At 34.8% G+C, this 12,481-nt stretch overlaps 1 pseudogene; it reads right to left on the reverse strand.

The window, feature by feature from the left end:
* Window positions 1-11,106: 11,106 nt before the first annotated feature.
* LOC100659022 (olfactory receptor 6C1-like) lies at window positions 11,107-12,051 on the reverse strand (annotated as a pseudogene).
* Between the last annotated feature and the right edge of the window lie 430 nt (window positions 12,052-12,481).

The following is a 12,481-nucleotide window of genomic DNA, read 5'->3' on the forward strand; positions in this document are numbered from 1 at the left end:
TGACCTATTGGTTTCTTCATGTATGATGCCCTTGATGTCATTCCACAATTCCTCTGGTCTTCGGTCATTAGTGTTCAATGTGTCAAAATTATTCTTGAAATGGTCTCTAAATTTAGGTGGGATATACTATGGCTCTTGTGGATGTGTTCTAATTTTCTTCAGTTTTGGCTCAAATATGCATAGGAATTATTGATGGTCTGATTCATAGTAGGTCCACGGCCTTGTCCTGACTGATGATATTGAGCTTTCCCATCATCTCTTTCCACAGAGGTAGTCAGTTTGATTCCTGTGTGTTCCACCTGGCTAGGTCACGTGTATAGTCACCATTTATGTAGGTGAAAAAAGGTATTTGCAATGAAGAAGTCAGTCCAGCAAAATTCAATCACGAGATCTCTGGCATTGTTTCTATCACCAAGGCCATATTTTCCAACTACCGACCCTTCTTCTATATTTCCGGCTTTCACTTTCCAATCACCAGTAATTATCAGTGCATCCTGATTGCATGTTCGATCAATTTCAAACTGCAGAAGTTAGTAAAAATCTTCAGTCTCTTCATCTTTGACCCTAGTGGTTGGTGTGTAAATTTGAATAGTAGTCAAATAAACTGTTCTTCCTTGTAGGCATATGGGTATTATTCTGTCACGGACAGCATTGTACTTTAGGATAGATCTTGAAATGTTCTTTTTGATGATGAATGCAACGTCATTCCTCTTCATGTTGTCATTCCTGGCACAGTAGACCATATGATTGTCCATTTCAAAGTGAGCAAAACTAGTCCATTTCAGCTCACTAATGTCTAGGATATTAATCTTTATGTGTTCCATTTCATTTTTTATGATTTCCATTTTTCCTAGATTCATACTTCCTGCATTCCAGGTTCTTATTATTTATAGATTTTTGCAGCTGTTTCTTCTTATTTTGTGTCATGCCACATCAGCCAATGAAGGTCCTGAAAGCTTGTCTCCATTTACATCATTAAGATTGACTCTGAGGAGGCAACTCTTCCCCAGTTGTATTTCTAGTGATTTCCAACCTGAAGGGCTCATCTTCCCTCACTGTATCAGACAATGTTCTGCTGATATTCATAAGGTTTTCACTGACTAATTCTTATCAGAAGTGACTGCTGGGTCCTTCTTCCTAGTCTGTCTTAGTCTGGAAGCTCAACTGAAACCCGTTTGCTATGGGTAACCCTGCTGGTATTTGAATACCAGTGACATAGTTGCCAGCATCACAGCAACATGAAAGCACCACAGTATGACAAACTGACAGATGCACTGGGTATGTTCTGCATATGAGGAATTAAATGTGATATTTTCACAGTTCCAGAATTTTCATGTACACATATATCGTCTGGGGACTTCTGGTTCAAGATTCCTGACTGAACATAGAAATTTTACTTAACTACTCCCTTATAAAAATGATTAAAAAAAAGAAAAATTAGCAAGAGATATACCCATAGCAACACTAAAAATTAAGATAAATAAAAATTTTCTGAAATATTAATAAGTGTTTTGACTGGTCACGACTTGGTCTAGAATAATATGGAAAGGATGTTATTTCTCTTCAGGCACTTTCATTTATTGTTCTTAGGTGCCATTGAGTAGGTGCCAACCGATAACAACACTATGTACAAATTCTTTTCCGATTCTTAATTATATAACATGGAGCCATTACTTGCTAGTCACATTTGGTACAGTCTATTCAATTTTAAAATATCAATTTCGTATTCAACTATGGATGGAATTTTGAGCTCATTTCACTGCTTATTCTCAACTCAGAGGTCGTTCAATTTTGGAACAAAGGCAAAAGAGAGATAAAAAGGCAAATATATTTGATTTAACTGGTGTTCCTTTAAATCTGTTGTGATTAGCTGTGCTTCTTTGAGGTAAGGACACTTAAATATAGACATTTTTATATGCTACATGGGTGTGAATTCATTGATGTTCACCCAAATTGGGGCACTACAACCCGTTTTTACTCTGAGGTTCACACCACAGACAATTGCTTCAGTGTTCCTTCCTCTGGAGACAGCTAAGTTTGAAACATAACTTGAAAAATCGCTTAAATGTGATTATCTTTTGTGATTTCTAGTCAACCCAAGAGAAATTTATACATTTACCATTTAATATAATGCAAAGCTATTGTGCACTTGTCTTCTAAGGACTGAGTTACATAAACAGAATGAAAACATCAATTTTACAGCAACCAAATATATCTGAAAAGTGTTCGTATTTGCAGAAAATTCTGAAGCAATATTCAGCTTTATCAAATATATCAACAAAAGAGGGAAACCAAAATCTTGACTCTTAGAGCATAATATCTTTGATAAGTGAGGCTGGATTTTTCCCCCCCTTACAGAGACACTAGCTTTGGAGCTTGTATTTAAAAACACTATAACATATATATACTAGAAGTACTCTGGAATTTCATTGTTCACTTTAGGAAAATGAGTTCAAATCTGTTTTTTCTTCCCTTCCACTTTGGGAAAATGAACTCCCATTTATGTTGTCCTTTCTTTCCTTTTTGGGAAAATTTTACCTGATGCTCAGGCTTTGTCAAAAAGTCTGTTCATCCACCTGAGGATCCGGAAGGTTAAATTTTATGTAGAATTTTTTCCACTTAATTTACAAAAATTTGCTATATACACTTTAAGAAACTAGGTCCTCCATATTTTTGTTTTGTGTGGTATTATATAAGCCTATTATATAAGCTGGCCTTACGGTTTATGTGGTCTTTCTGGCTCACCTTGTTCTAAGAGCTTGCTTTTGGTCTTGCATTATGTCTGAGTTGTAACAGGTTGGAGGCCATGGTTGGCAGTTGCTGTTTTTTGTAAGGTTTTGACTTAAAACCTTAACTCTTTCCTTCACCCAAGAAAAACTGTCTCTTGTGTCTTATGATTTTGACTTTTAGTAACTAATTTGAAAAACTTTCATATAAATTGGTCTATTTGAAAAGTACACTAAGATGCTTATGTTCTGTACAATTTTAATCTTAAAAGTGAAACCTTTCTAAGTAACTTGAGCTAGATATTTTGAAATGTGTTTTATTAAAGGAAAATGAATAATTTTGTCTTAAAATAAAGCTAGTAATTCCATGGTGGGAAAATGGAGCCATACAATAAGCCTAGAGAGGAAAAAAAAAAGGGGGGAGGTGGTTAGCCAAGAATTGATGGATTCATTTACAAAATTGCTAAAGAGCTTTGGTATTTACTGGGTAGCTAAAAGGTTGTGATAAAAAGAAAGAAAAACTGCTTACCAGAAGAATAGTAAAAGGAAAAGATATTAATTATCCTTTGTCTTTCAAAATACCTAGGTCAATTTAAACATATGTACATGAACTGGAATGACGTAATCTCCTCTTCTATCATGAGTCATAAGCAACATCGTGATAAACAGAGAAAAGATTGACGTTGTCAAGGATTTGATTTTACCTGGATCCACAATCAATGCCCATGGAAGGAGCAGTCAAGAAATCAGACTACACATTGCATTGGGCAAATCTGAAGCAAAAGAGCTCTTTGCTGCAAAAGCAAAGAGGTCACTCTAAGGACTAAGGTGTACCTAACAGAGGCCATCATGTTTTCAATTGCCTCATATGCATGTGAAAGCTGGACAATGAATAAAAAAAAATAATAATAATTTATGTCTTTAGATTATGGCGTTGGTGAAGAATATCGAATTTACCATGGGCTGTGCAAAAAACAAACAAATCTGTCTTTGAAGAAGTGCATCCAGAATTCTCCTTAGATGCAAGAACGGTGAGATTTTTTCTCACGTACTTCGTACATGCTTTCAGGAGGACCAGTGCCTAGAGTAGGACATCGGCTTGGTAAAGTAGAGGGTTAGAAAAAAAGAGGAAGACCCTCTAGGAGATGGATTGACACAGTGGCTACAACAATGGTCTCAAATACAGCAATGGTTGTGAGAATGGCACAGGCCTGTCCAGTATTTCATTCTGTTGTGCATAGTGTTGCTATGAGTCTGAATTGACTCAATGGCACTTAACAAGAACAACCATGTGTCTAAAGAGAGAGAGGGTGGGGTAGGATCAGGCCTCTTTGGCCCCTTCCTCTGAGGTCATATCGCTCCAGAGAAGATTTTGAAAGACCTCTTCCAACTAGGTGGAGACCTTTCTAAACAAAAGAAAATAAGAAAAAATTTTTATAGTTATCAGAAATTTGGTGGATCCCAATCGTAAAACTATTGTAAACAAGTTTCCTGTATTGTAAAGGAACTATAAGAAGCCAAAAGATAGAAATCAAAATGAGACACACCTGAAATGGCCTGGAAAAATGTTTCCACCCCTAGCCAGAGACTTAAGGTTATATCCACATCAATAAATTGGTTGGTTGATCAGAGATCTTGTGATTTCCAAAGCCAGATGATAAAATCCTTAAAGGCTAAAATCAGATTCGGGAAATAGTAAAAGTTGAATGAAAACTTAGAATGTTTAAACAAACTTTATTTCAACAGTTATATTTTATGATACACAGGCTTAAAATAATTCCTAATACCTTTTAGGTAACTTACTATATTAAATTGAGTTAATAGATATTTGTTATAGTTGAAGATTATATACTTTTGCTTTTTATGCCATGTTGTTGTTAGGTGCCGTCAAGTTGGTTCCGACTCTTAGCAACGCTATATACAACAGAATGAAACACTGACTGGTCCTGCGCCATCCTCACATTCATTGTTATGCTGAAGCCCATTGTTGCAGCCACTGTGTCAATCCATCTCTTAGAGGGTCTTTCTCTTTTTCGCCGACCCTCTACTTTACCAAGCATGATGTACTTCTACAGGAACTGACCCCTCCTGAGCTATAAGTTTACAAAATAAAATGTCATTAGATTTCTTGTTAGTCTCCCAAAGAACAGTTTGTACCTCAATAGATGAATACTGCTGTGTTTATGTTAATATGAAATCTGAGGTTTCGTAGGATGTAGCTGCTCCTGAGGCACATAAAAACCAATCACTGATGCTGCTTATGTATAAACAAACACATCAGGAAATTTGTTTCCTTGGTTCAAAGACCTTAGGGTCATGGTTTCAATGGTTATTTTAGACAATTGGCCTAATATTATTGTTAGTATTTCTGTTCTACTTCCTAGTTTCCTGTATGGTGCCTCAGGATCTTAAAACCAGATGGTGCCCAACTACCATTATTGGACATTTCTAATCCAAGATTCTATAGTAGGATCATGATCCAAAAGAGGACATGATGAAAGAATTGTAATTCTCTTGGAATCCAAATTTCTGGTTTTCATGGAGGTTGTGGTAACTCACACAGGCCATTGCCCCTGGGTGCCTTTTTGAACCTGGAGCTTTGAGAAAAAAAAAAAAAAAAAAAACTGGTTCCAAAGCCATTTTTGAGTCAAACAATTGTCCAGATAAACTAGCAAAACAGTTTTTCTCTGGGCGTTGTGCTTTTTTTAAGAATTCAGTCTGTTTCAGGAAACTAATTCCAAAGATCAAACTGGGAGCTATGTTTAGGGTAAAATCAGTAATAATTTTAATTAGTCTTTAAGACAATGTTTTATGAAATGCCTATCTAATGTTTTTAATCAAACTATCACCCTCTTGCTATGGAGAAAATTATGTATCTTGAAGAAACCAGGTTCTCTGAGGAGATAGACATCACACCTTGAGTCAGCATTTTGGAACCTATGTAGTTCCTCCAGTGTGGCCTTGCCCTGAAACTGAGGCAGTTGACCTAACTAAAATGGCTACCAAAAGGTTTGGTTCAGACTCCATTTTGTCTTAAGCTCCATGTCTGCTTTTGGAAAAGTGACCCATGACTGTTAAAAGTTAAACAATGGAGGGGAAGCTTGCTGTCAGGAAAAACACTTAGTATGTTTTAAATAAATTAACTGAGGACCTCCAAAAGGAGGAACCATCCTGCGTTATCTTGCTAATCAATATTCTTTAATGGAATCTTAGTTGTTATTTGTAAAATTTTGTATACCTTCTATTCCTTCTAGACAAACTTTGTGTGCTTCCTATGGATATATGTTTTTGCGTGGTGGACCCAACTATACTAGCTTAAGTGATCCTTTTCCAACTTGCAGTGAGTTTACATGGGCAATCTCTGGTTTTGATTACTGCTAAATGTGTAGGTAGTGCACTTTGGGAACTTTAAGATTACTTTAGATATTCATAGTAATGATTCTAGTAAATGTTGGACCAAAAACCAAAAAAAAAAAAAAAATCCCAAATCTGCTGCCGTCAAGTCGATTCCGACTCATAGTGACCCTATAGGGCAGAGTAGAACTGCCCCAGAAAGTTTCCAAGGAGCACCTGGCAGATTCAAACTGCTGACCTTTTGGTTAGCAACCATAGCACTTACCCCCTATGCCACCAGGGTTTCCTAAATGTTGGACAGGTAATGTTAAATTGTTACACATTGTAAAATGAGAGTAAGAAGAAAACCCATTGCTCCAACACTCAGGGTGGAGTTGGTCATTTCTAAGAGATTTAATCCCTACTTATGGTATTTTTTTTTTATAGTATAGTTGAATTAGAAAAATCTTTATGAAATTTATCAATCACTATGGGACAAATAGCAGATGAAGTTGCTAATGGGATGGAAACACAACAGCAATCTCTAACTTCATTAGTCAAGGTGGCATTAGATAATAGAATAGTCTTGGATTTTTTATTAGACCAAGGAGGTGTAGTCTGCGCTGTAGCAAATCTTGTTGCATTTGGATAAATAACACAAGAGAGGTAGAACAAAACATACGTAGAATTAGACGGCAAGCTGCTTGGTTACACATTATAACACCCTTATAAACACCAGATTTAGCTTGTTGGTTACCATCAGGAATAAACACATAGGCTCAGCTAGATCACTACTGGAAGGAATAGTAATATTCTTAGACTGCAGCCTGATAACATTAGGTATGATAAAACTATCTTCTATTTTCTTACACACTTAAAAGCCAAAAGAAAGCCTTCAGCTAAATTGCTGATGTACATCAATTCTACTCATTTGGACAATGTAATCGATAAGAACATCACTCTTAACATCCTGGTGAAAAACCAGATAGTATCTGGTGGAAATCCAGCACTATGAGCTTACAGTGCCTGCCATGGCCATTATCTAGGAGTCCGACTATGTTCAGGTATTGATGATCACTGATGTGTTATCTCCAATCTCAAATTAAAATGAGGGAGTGATATCCAAGTTAAAGTTGGAGCCATTATTCCATGTCCTTGAATATAAAGAATGTGACCCAGCTGGAACTAGACTCAAAAGAGCTCTCAAGGACACATCAACTGGACCCTGAGGTATATAGGCAATAGCTAAGACAATCTTGGAAAACATCTTTTATGGAAACTTTCACATAAACAAATCTTTACAGCACAAAAGACCCATGTGTTTTCCTGTCATACATTTTTCTATTAGCATTTAATAAACAGTAACATTTGTTGGACTAAGGAAAACCATCCTGACTGTCATCACTGAAACTTGTACAATGATTATTAAGAAAGACAATTCAAAATGTAGAATCACAGCTATTTGGCAGTTTTTAGCCAATCTGTGAAAGGATGAGGCTTTTAATGATTTCACCCATTTGTAATGTTAACACATACTGATGATTCTGTAACATTCCTTAGACTTGAGCTGACATGGCTCTGGCAGCATGCTTGTCGTTTTCCCACTTTTGCCTCTTTGAACGTATGCCAGATAAAATCTTTCCTTTTCTTTTACTGTAACTTTGTGGTGATTTTACCGTAGGATAAGAGGAAACTGAAAAACCTGGAAGTAGAGAACTACTGTAATTTTAAATATTGTCATTAGAGTGGACCTTCTTGAGGTGGCGATTGAGTAGAGACTTGAAGAAATTGAGAAAGATAGCCATGTAAATATGAGAGAAGATAAATTCAGGTTTAAGAAGCATTTAGTGCAAACTCCCAAAGGACTTATAAAGAAAACCATGATATCTACAAAAATAAGATTTATTTTCCTCTCATCCAATTCTTTCAAATTCATTCTTCTTATGCTAGTTTATGGATAGAACCTCTGGTAGAATGTTGAATAAAAGTAGTGACATTGGGCGTTGACATCTACTTAATGATTTTAGCAAGGATGCTACTATTTTTTCACAATAAAGTATGATGTTTCCTATATATTTTTTAAAATTATTTTATGAACATTTTCAAATATGCACTAGGATAAAGGTACTGGACAAATAAATCCTGCATAGAGATCAAGCAGATTCAATAAAAATGAAAATTTTGTTCACATATGCTTTGTATATCCTTTTTAAAGTTTTCTTTTCTTTTATGGATGTTTTAAGTCAAATCCCACACATCATGTCTTTTCACCCCATATACTTTCAATATGTTGTGCTTTTAAAATGTATGTGTGTAATGTTACAGAAACACAATGCAATTTCCACAGGTAACAAAATTAATTAAAAATCTTTGGCATCATTTACAACATTGTTCTTATTCAAATGTCCTCAGTTGCTCCCAAAATGTCTTTTTACAATTGACTTCTTCAAATTACAGACAAACAAAAAGCACATCCATGTATCTATTATATCTATTTGAGTCTTTTTTCTACAGATTACATTAATAACATTTCTCTGGTTAACAACATTCTGTCCTCTTCTTATTTTGCAAAGCAAATTTTTAATAATCATGAATGGCTGTTGCATTTTATCAGAGGAATGTGTGGGTGTGTTTTTACCTTTTTATCTGTTTATGTGATAAGCTCCACTAATAGATTTTCTAAAGATAAACACTCTGAGATAAAATCATATGTAACATAGAGTAGAAGTTTTGCTAATTTATTTTGGTATTTTTATCTCCTATTTTATGAGTCATATTACTGGTGAGTTTTCATTTTTTGTATTCTCTTTTAATGTGAAGGACATACTAATCCATGTAATGAGCTAGAAAGATTTGCATCTTTCATTTGTCCTTGGAAATGTTTTATAAGATTGATCTCATTCACTTTTATAACATAAGATCAAAATTGGGAACTAAATTTAAAATTACCTATTATCAAACTTTAACGTTTTACTCAAATTATTTTATTTTTCATATGAAATAATAAGTGGAATGCATTATAAAATACTGTAAGACAAAGTTGGCAAATATGGTCAAATTTGGCTGACCAACTCTTTGCGTAAATAAAGTTTTATTAGAACATACTCAAGCGCATTTATTTATGTATGTTTATGGCTGCTTTCTTGCTACCATGGGAGAGTCAAGTAGTTGCATCAGAGACTCTATTACCTGTAAAGTCTGAAATATTAATATGTGGCCCTTTCCACAAAAATAAAATTGTCCACCTCTGAAATAGATAATCAAAATACATATACAGACTTCAAAAATTTGTAATCAACAGTGGGAGTTGAAATAGATTTAAAAAGAGAGCTGAACCACCCAATAGTACCAGCATAAACTGTCATTATTTGTAGGAATTTTACAATTTTTTTTGCTTCCCTGATCTACAGTGGTCTCCACTTTAAACATACACATGTGGAGTAAATAAGAACCAATCTATCCTTTCAATTTAGCTTCAAAATTACAATTGCAGTATGAAAAAAGGAAACAAAACTCCATGATCTCCCTCCAACAGCTCAACATGTCCTCAGTACTCCAGTATGACAGGTGTTTTTCTTTGTTTCTTGGGAAATCAAAGGGCTGAGTTTCTCAAATGAGTATATGCATGAGTTCATGAAGAATTTGTCTCAACGTTTTATGTTTGTAGCCTGTTTTTCTCTCTTCTGGAAACATGGTTAATAACAAACTAAGATATTTTTGAGTGTCCTTCTGTCTTGTTTCAGCTTTTGATATAATGGAAAAAAATAAAATAAAAAGCTAATACTTATATGATCTTGCATGATTGTGATATAAATCTTAATCAGTCAATTTTCCAACACAGTGCCATACTCTAATATTTACAGTACAGTGAGCATAAAAGAATTTTTAACAAATCAGTGTTTTATAGATATATATTGCAATATTACTGTTGTTATTTTTTTCAGTCCTATTAAATTACTTCTGTCACTTTATTAGCTATTAGGGTGGCAGAAAGGATTAGCACTGGGTTAATAACTGAAAGGTTCAATCAATGCCATGGCAACAGGTTTGCTTTGGATTTGGATTGGTTTGGATTGGTCACTTCATTAAACAATGAAAAGTATTGGTCATGTATCTTATTATATCAAAATAGCCACAAATATGGGACAGTTATTAACTTCTCAGATTTGGATTTTCAGGAAGAGCACCCCAACATCAATATTTACTTACAAATACTACTGAGACACAGAAAAAGAAATTATATCAGGTATCTAGTAGCATGTATTTCTTCAGGCTTTTATTAAGAATAGTATTGCATATATAGTAATTATGACGTTCTGAAATATAGGAAGCAGTATTAGGGAAAACTACTAGTTTTCTGTAAGCAAGTACATGTATCAATAATTATTTTCTAAATTAATCAATTATATGCCACAGAAATTTTTAAGCTGGATAGGAAGAAATTCTTTTTGATGTGTATAGCAAATATAACTACATTATTCTTTTAGTGGTATTGTTTTTCACATAGTTACTGATTGTCTACAACTTGGAAAAGATCTATCTGAAAAGTTTTAATAAAACTCTAATCAAATTATGTTTATAGTCAATCAGAAATAATGCTAAACATGATGTGTGATCTCCTGAAATTCTAGAAATAGTGTGTTTCTGAGATAATCCTAAAACACAATTTTCTCTGCCTCTCTCTTCCTTATAAAAACTATTGTGAAACAACTTGAAATTTTAAAAGCATCTTTAGAATAATAAAAGAAGGTCAGTCTCATAGTTATGGAATAGAAAAATTAGTGCCCCAGAATAGTATATGGGAGAGGATTGGAATTTGATTGGGAACATATATGACTATGTATATGTATATGTGTATCTATATACACTTTTAAAGTTACATCTTCAAATAACCTTGTCAACTGTTGGCAATAAAAGTTTAAGAAATGACAGATAACTCTAGGGAGACCATATGGATTTTAATAGGCTTTTAAAAAGCCCTGTTCTATATTAATTGTTCTTCAACATTCCTCTACTTCATGACAGCACCTTTACTTTTTCAGTTGCTTTAGAAAAATGCAATCTTCCTCGCCATGTCCATGAAGGCTCTCTTGACCTGCTGATTCCTCAACTGAGATGTTAAGGACAGCTACTCTCTTGCTCAAAGACACCCTGCCTTTTGCTGACAGGTTAATATACATGAAGATGCAGCTGCCATAAGAGATGGATATGACAATCATGTGGGACGAACATGTGGAAAAGGCCTTTGTCCCCTGGCTAGTAGAAGGAATTCTCAAAATTGTTCGGATTGTATGTATGTAAGACAGAATTACTAATGTCAAAGTGAACATTAGAGTAAACACAGCACAGGAAAGCCCAGTTAACTCTAGGAATTTTGTGTCTGAATATGAAAGGCATTAAAAAAAAAAAAAAACACAGGAATTTTGTGTCTGAACATGAAAGTCATAATAAGGGGAAATAATCACAGGTAAAATGCTCGATAACATTGGACTTACAGTAATCCAGCTGTGTGAATAGCATAAGTAGTGGGAATATGATTAAGAATGAAGCCAGCCAAGAAGTGAAGACAAGCAGCGTGCAGACTCTACCATTCATGCTGGTCGTGTAATGCAGGGGTTTACAGATGGCCACATAGCAGTCACAGGACATGGCAGCCAAGAGGTTAAACTCTGTGACTCCCAGGAAAATGAAGGAAAATAACTGTGTCATACAATCATTAAAGGAAATGGTTTTGTTTCCTGTGATAATGGTGCCCAGGAACTTGGGTATACTGACAGTTGTGAATGAAACTTCTAATAAGGAGAAACTCCTGAGGAAGAAATATTTGGGGGTCTGGAGGTGGGAATCCAGCAGAGTGAGGGTGATAATGGTCAGGTTCCCAGTGATGCTGAGCATGTAGGTGATGAACAGAAAGACAAAAATCACAAACTGAAGATTTGGGTCATCTCATGGCCCCAAGAGGACAAACTGTTATGCCTGTGTAGTTTTTCATTTTTTTTCTCTTGTGAAATCTATAGGAGAAAATACAAAGGGAACACCTGCAAAAAAGGGAGTTACCCAAGAAGAGCCATGGAATCTGGCTCTGGAAGTAAACATATTATGGCATACTACATTTCAGGGGAAGTTTAAAACAATTTACTAACAGAAGCTAACATTTTTAAAGTAAGTTTTTATCATATGCCAGAATATTTCTTCCTCGAATCGATATTTTAAACAAATCACAAACTGAAGCTTAAAGCATTTTTTAAATTCTTCCTCAAATCACATATGCCATACCTAGGGATTTGAACCTAGGTCTTTTTTAATGTTAAATAATACTAGAATAAAAAATACTGCATATAGACCTTTAAAGGCATTTGCATGAGAGTCCCTTCTCATTAGAAACACCTTCTTGCTATTTCTCCAAACCCAATAAAAGTGTT

The sequence above is a fragment of the Loxodonta africana genome, chromosome 4, assembly GCF_030014295.1.
Source record: "Loxodonta africana isolate mLoxAfr1 chromosome 4, mLoxAfr1.hap2, whole genome shotgun sequence".
In the NCBI taxonomy this organism is placed as follows: Eukaryota; Metazoa; Chordata; class Mammalia; order Proboscidea; family Elephantidae; genus Loxodonta; species Loxodonta africana.